General features: G+C 48.3%; 1 non-coding gene across 1 annotated transcript; it reads left to right on the top strand.

The window, feature by feature from the left end:
• Positions 1-4,937: 4,937 nt before the first annotated feature.
• Positions 4,938-5,010, top strand: TRNAA-AGC (transfer RNA alanine (anticodon AGC)). The gene has a single exon. It is a non-coding gene; the product is annotated as a tRNA-Ala (tRNA).
• The last annotated feature ends 2,159 nt before the right edge of the window (positions 5,011-7,169 follow it).

Here is a 7,169-nt window from a genome sequence, read left to right as displayed (position 1 = left end):
GCAAGCACCCGCTGGAACTAAAAACCTCGTCAGTGGGGTGGCGTCAGCGTGTCTCAACAAGGTCCCCCCCCATGATGCCACCCTCTGCGCTAAATATTCCTCTACGCACACCACAGGGCACATGGAAGACCCGGGGATCCTCTGAATGATTATGCAGTCCCCTATTGCACCCTGATCGGTTTTGGACCTAACAAACGAGACCGTCATCGTCTCCTCCCTGACCTGAATGTGCTCCCGGCACAGTCCCCCCATCGTATCCTGCTTGTTCTTCGCCACTAATTCGCTTACCCGCATAGCCCCATGGAATGCTAGCGCAAATGCAGCTCGGAATAACACTGCTTCGTACTGGGATGAACACGTTGCCGGGAGTACGGACAATAACAGGGTCAACCTATCCAGACCTATCGGGTGCCTCTCATCTACTCTGCGACCCTCAAGGCGTTGCCACCCACGTAGCTCTTTCTGCACAACGAAAGACGCTGTCGGGTCCTGGATCCCATGAGCCCTTGCCATAAAGGAAATGGCGGCCCGATGCCTCTGGGCCGTAGCTACTGATTTGCCTGACTGATGTAAAGACAGCAAAAATTTTACTACAAACTCTTCCTGGCCCCAAAGCTCCCCCCTAGCAGCACCCAAAAAGGACCAATAGGAACGGAACGCCCCTTCATATGCCTTCCTCGTCCTGGGTGCTAAACTCTCTCCCACGAGGTTTTGTAGTTCGGGGCACCGAGAGACCAGAGAGCTTCGGGAAAGGGTGCCGCCACCGGGTCCGCTGTGGGCAGAAAACCCCAGAAGGCCTGCATACGAAAACGAGAAAGCGCATCAGCCGCTTGGTTCAGTACCCCCGGCACATGTCTTGCCCTAAATAGCACATTCAATTGCATACACAATAACACAATTTCTTTGAGCAATCTCAGAATCCATTTGCATCGTGCTGCCTGACTATTGATACACTCAACCACGGTCATGTTATCAGACCAGAACACCACAGAGTGATCCCGGAACCCCCCAGGCCAAGTTTTCAGGGCCACCAAAATAGGGAAAAGTTCGAGAAAAGCAATGTTACTCGTCAGCCCGCACTCGTGCCACCATAACGGCCATTTTTGAGCCGACCATTGTGTACCAAATATGGCACCAAAACCTATACTCCCCGCCGAATCTGTCCAAAGCCCCAGCTCCTCGGAGGACACCGCCGGTTTGTTCCAGACAATTCGACCATTGAAATCCGCCAAAAATGCCAACCAAATGCGCATGTCCTGGCGAACCTCTGCCGAGAGCCTCGTGCGATGATGACCTTCCTTCAGGCCGACCAAGGCTTGTGCAATCGAGCGGGAAAAGGGGCGCGCCATTGGCATCACTCTCAGGGCAAAATTCAACTGACCCACCACTTGTTGCAATTGATGTAGGTTTACTTTCGTTGCACGAATACATGTTTCAAGGGATAACCTGAATTTTAACACTTTTTCCTTGGGTAATCTAAAGCAACCTTCTTCTGAGTCGAGCTCGATACCCAGAAACTCGAGCAAAGTCGAGGGACCCACAGTCTTACCTGTCGCCAATGGCACACCGAATTGATTCATTAAGACACAAAATTCATGTAAAGCCTGTCCACACTCAGGATCCCCGGCTGCCCCCAAAAACAGAAAGTCATCGAGATAATGCATAACATGCTGAAAACCTGTCTTCCTTGTGAATACCCATTGCAGAAAACAACTGAACTTTTCGAAATAGGCACAGGATATCGAGCACCCCATTGGCATACATCTATCCATGTAATAGCGACCCTGAAACATAAAACCAAGGAGACGCTGATCGTCTGGGTGCACCGGGAGCAACCGGAACGCTGACTCGATGTCTGATTTTGCCATCAGCGCCCCGGCCCCAGGCGATTCAACATGGCAACGGCCTCATCGAAAGATGCGTACCGCACCGAACACTCTTCCGGGACTATCGCTTCATTCACGGAAAGACCACGTGGGGCTGACAAGTTATGTATCAGCCGAAACTCACCCGGGTCCTTCTTGGGGACCACCCCTAGAGGGGAACAAACAAAGTTAGCAACCGGTGGCAAATCAAATGGACCGGCGACACGACCTCGAGTCACCTCCTTCCCAATCTTTACCTGTACCACCGACGTATGCTGCAAGACCGACAGTTGATTCTTACAGTTTGCTACATCCTGAAAATCCCCCACTGGGATGCGGAAACCATATGAAAACCCGTTTTGCAAAACCCCAGCGGAAGCATGATCCGGGTATTCGTTGAGCCAAGGAATCATTGCCATGGTATCGATCGGAGTAGGTAAAGGCGCCCCTCGGACTATTTCAGACCTGTTTGGCGCTTCCCCTACCACCGTTATCACCCGTTTTGGCTCTGCACATGGACTCAGGATGGGATGGCTGCCCACACCCCCCACATTCATGTCTGAACTTGCATGACCCCTGGGGCCTCGTACATTTCCCTCTGTTAAAATTCCAACAAATCCCCCTTTTACCTGCGTTGCCACTCGGCTTCGAGTGGTGCTCGTTACCTGCACCCGTCCGAAAGGGTGTCCCAGAGAATTGGCGGGAAGATTCACCCCCGTTACTCCCTGACAATGGCACTTTTAACATTCCTGAACTCTCCATTTTTTGCCATGAAACGGAGTCGAAACAATCCCAAGTCAGAACTGGGTCGTGTTCCTTAGCTTTTCTAAAAATATTGTCATAACAGAACCACTGATTGCCCCCGTACGATACGGAATACTCCATGATACGTGACTGATAAATAGGCAACTCGGTCAGTAACTCGGGCCTGCGCTCGCCCATGATGGAGGTAAAAATGCCCCACGCTCTGCCCCAAGTACCAATGTTTTCATCAACCTTAAAGGCGGCCATTTTTGTGCGCCAAACACTCGGATGCATGAGCTCCTTTTGGCTCTTAACATGCTCCATCTCGTAATGGTCGGTAAGCAAAGAAAAAATGTTCACATACTTATTCGCCCAAATCTTTTCCTTAATTTCCAGTGGAACATGCTGAGCCACCTTCTCCCTTCGTGAAGGTACAGACCCCTCCCCCGCGATCGGCAATGGCCGCTTACCTGAACCAGATGCTGCATTTGCCGCGGAACTTGGGCCTGTTGCATTTTCCGCCGCCGGAACTGGCGGGGTAACAGTAGATGGTGCCTTCGCAGCCTCTCTAGATTCCCGCAGTTGTCTCATTACTGCCCGGGCGTCGTCAGCCGTGGTGCCCTCACTATCCTTTCCCAACCACGCTGCCAATTGTGCCGCTAACTCGGGAGGCATATCTTCCCCGGTCACGGGGGTGACCACTACGGGGATCGGATGCCCCTCCTTCGGAACCGGGGTTGGCTCCTCGAGTGGGGTATCGGGAACCGGGGTTTCCCCCCCAAGTGCCCCCCTTTTGGACCTCTTGCCTCTTCCACCAGGGATTACTCCTGGCAAAGCTGGTCCGATGACTCGCTTCGGTCCTCCCTCCCCGTTCTTAGCCGCCATCTGCTTTTTCAAATCGGCTAACTCCTTTATGAGCATGCAGAGCATCTGATCTGTACCGACCCGCTTTCCGACCTTCTTGCCTGGCATTCTCAAACGAAGATATCTGTAAAACAAAAAGAAAGATTACGACGCTCAAAATTGGCTCTTCGTTCCGTCTCGAGCTCACGTGCAGCGGGGAGGTGCAGCTTCAGAGCACAGGAACAAGAGGATGCTTTCCTGGCTTGTTGCTCCTTTTATCTGTCTTCGGGCGGGCGTAAACCCGCCCCCGCCTGCCTCCGAGGGCGTGGCCGGCCGCGTCAGTGTCTAGGACAACCCATTCCAGGGCGGGAAAAAGGCGCGCCCCGGCTATGCCGCTTCGGGCATACCAGCCGAGACTCGCCTCCCGCCCAAGATGGCTTCCCGGGGGGATCGTGGTACTCCACCATACGTTCGGGGGGACCGAATGGTCGCCCCTTTCCATTCTCCATTATAAAATTTGCATACATTTTATTTTTAACTTGTCATTGCCCATGGTCATTGCAGAGTAAGAACAGAAAAATCACAGATGGCTTTCAAATATGGTCTCATTATAACAACTAAAGTGGTTTAATCAAAAGGGTTCAGGTATTCTTTAGCATGTGAGAGAAATTTGAATTCTTATTCAATCTCAAAATGAAGTTCTCACAACTTCCATTTTATTTTCTCTTATTTTTTTTGACACTCTGTCCTCTGAAGGATGTATAAATCTGGCTTTCCTTGCAAAACAAGAGTAGAGGAATATCCAGGATTTGATTTTCTTCACAAAAAGGGATTGGTCTGCATACTGTCTTAAGGAGGGAGCCCGGCTAGCTCAGTCGGTAGAGCATGAGACTCTTAATCTCAGGGTCGTGGGTTCGAGCCCCACATTGGGCGAAAACGAGTAATTTTTGCCTGAATATTGCATTGACTCTCATAATATGGAGATTAATCTTGCATTAGACCTGCAATAACTCCCAAAAATTGTCCAGGAATGGATTTCCTTCATAAAAAATGATTAGTCTGCATACCATCTTGAAGTGGGAGCCCGGCTAGCTCAGTCGGTAGAGCATGAAACTCTTAATCTCAGGGTCGTGGGTTCGAGCACCACGTTGGGCGAAAATGAGTAATTTTTGCTGGACTCTCATAATCTGGTGATTATTCTTGCATTAGACATGCAATAACTATCAAAAATGGTATCTCCCTTGGTTTCTCATTGGTGGGAAATTTAACTTCAAGATTAGGTAGGGTATGAGTCTAGATGAACACACCACAATATCACTCATATTCGAGTAGTAAACAGGCCAACCTGAACTGTAAAACATCCCATAAGTGGAGGTAAGGCATAAGTTAGGAGTGAACTGAACACTGTTATGGGCAATTGGACTTCAAATAAAGTGTGGAAGGCAGTGAGGTTACTTTTTTCATGTTATGCAGATTAAACACACAGGGGAATTAGCTCAAATGGTAGAGCGCTTGCTTAGCATGCGAGAGGTAGCGGGATCGATTCCCGCATTCTCCATTATAAAATTTGCATACATTTTATTTTTAACTTGTCATTGCCCATGGTCATTGAAGAGTAAGAACAGAAAAATCACAGATGGCTTTCAAATATGGTCTCATTATAACAACTAAAGTGGTTTAATCAAAAGGGTTCAGGTATTCTTTAGCATGTGAGCGGAATTTGAATTCTTATGCAATCTCAAAATGAAGTTCTCACAACTTCCGTTTTCATTTTCTCTTATTTTTTTTGACACTCTGTCCTCTGAAGGATGTATACATCTGGCTTTCCTTGCAAAACAAGAGTAGAGGAATATCCAGGATTTGATTTTTTTCACAAAAAGGGATTGGTCTGCATACTGTCTTAAGGAGGGAGCCCGGCTAGCTCAGTCGGTAGAGCATGAGACTCTTAATCACAGGGTCGTGGGTTTGAGCCCCACGTTGGGCGAAAACGAGTAATTTTTTCCTGAATATTGCATTGACTCTCATAATATGGAGATTAATCTTGCATTAGACCTGCAATAACTCCCAAAAATTGTCCAGGAATGGATTTCCTTCATAAAAAATGATTAGTCTGCATACCATCTTGAAGTGGGAGCCCGGCTAGCTCAGTCGGTAGAGCATGAGACTCTTAATCTCAGGGTCGTGGGTTCGAGCCCCACGTTGGGCGAAAATGAGTAATTTTTGCTGGACTCTCATAATCTGGTGATTATTCTTGCATTAGACATGCAATAACTATCAAAAATGGTATCTCCCTTGGTTTCTCATTGGTGGGAAATTTAACTTCAAGATTAGCTAGGGTATGAGTCTAGATGAACACACCACAATATCACTCATATTCGAGTAGTAAACAGGCCAACCTGAACTGTAAAACATCCCATAAGTGGAGGTAAGGCATAAGTTAGGAGTGAACTGAACACTGTTATGGGCAATTGGACTTCAAATAAAGTGTGGAAGGCAGTAAGGTTACTTTTTTCATGTTATGCAGATTAAACACACAGGGGAATTAGCTCAAATAGTAAAGCGCTCGCTTAGCATGCGAGAGGTAGCGGGATCGATGCTTGAATTCACCATTATAAAATGTGCATACATTTTATTTTTAACTTGTCATTGCCAAGGTCATTGCAGAGTAAGAACAGAAAAATCACAGATGGCTTTCAAATATGGTCTCATTATAACAACTAAAGTGGTTTAATCAAAAGGGTTCAGGTATTCTTTAGCATGTGAGAGGAATTTGAATTCTTATGCAATCTCAAAATGAAGTTCTCACAACTTCCATTTTCATTTTCTCTTATTTTTTTTGACACTCTGTCCTCTGAAGGATGTATAAATCTGGTTTTCCATGCAAAACAAGAGTAGAGGAATATCCAGGATTTGATTTTCTTCACAAAATGGGATTGGTCTGCATACTTTCTTAAGGAGGGATCCCGGCTAGCTCAGTCGGTAGAGCATGAGACTCTTAATCTCAGGGTCGTGGGTTCGAGCCCCACGTTGTGTGGAAATTGAAGAAATTGATGTACATAAACAGCATTCATTTCCCTTCTTCTCCCACTCCTCTCCCTGTGAGCACCATGAATACCGTAAATTATTGACCGTATCACTCTACCAGTAAGAGCCCGTACCCATATGCATATGTACAGCCATTCTAAGCACCATGGCCTTTTACCCATTGGAATCCCCGACTTCCCTCCTGCGCGTATCTTAAACCCCCTCTCTCATGCATAGGCCATGAAACCCTCTCCCTCTGCGCGACCCTGCTGTGAAAGGCAACCCTTCTGCTAGACCCGCACAAACCCCCCCTTCCCTCTTGAAGAGGCATCCTTCGCCTTAGCTGACATAGCCCTCCCCAGCTGCACCTGACTGCCCCCGCTCTCTCATGTACGGGTCATAAGATCTCTCTCTCTCTCTGTGACTCTGTCCCTGTGTCCACCCTGGCTCCCCCCCCCTCCTTTCTCCTCACATGGGCAAGTCATAAACCTTCTTCTTCTGCAAGACCCTGTCCTTGGGAGCCACGGCCGCGCCTGACCAACACCTCCTTTCCTTCCATGAATGCCCCTCTGTTGACAAGCCTTCCCTCCGCGCTCGATTGTCCACGCGGCATGAATACCACTCCTTTGATGACCCCTTCCCCCGAGTCCGGCTGACCACACATGTCCGAGGCCATCGCCCGAGCCAGGAAAT

The sequence above is a fragment of the Lissotriton vulgaris genome, chromosome 1_1 (genome assembly GCF_964263255.1).
Source record: "Lissotriton vulgaris chromosome 1_1, aLisVul1.2, whole genome shotgun sequence".
Classification (NCBI taxonomy): domain Eukaryota; kingdom Metazoa; phylum Chordata; class Amphibia; order Caudata; family Salamandridae; genus Lissotriton; species Lissotriton vulgaris.
Note: the sequence above shows the minus strand (reverse complement) of the source record. Positions and strands in the feature narration are given on the sequence as shown.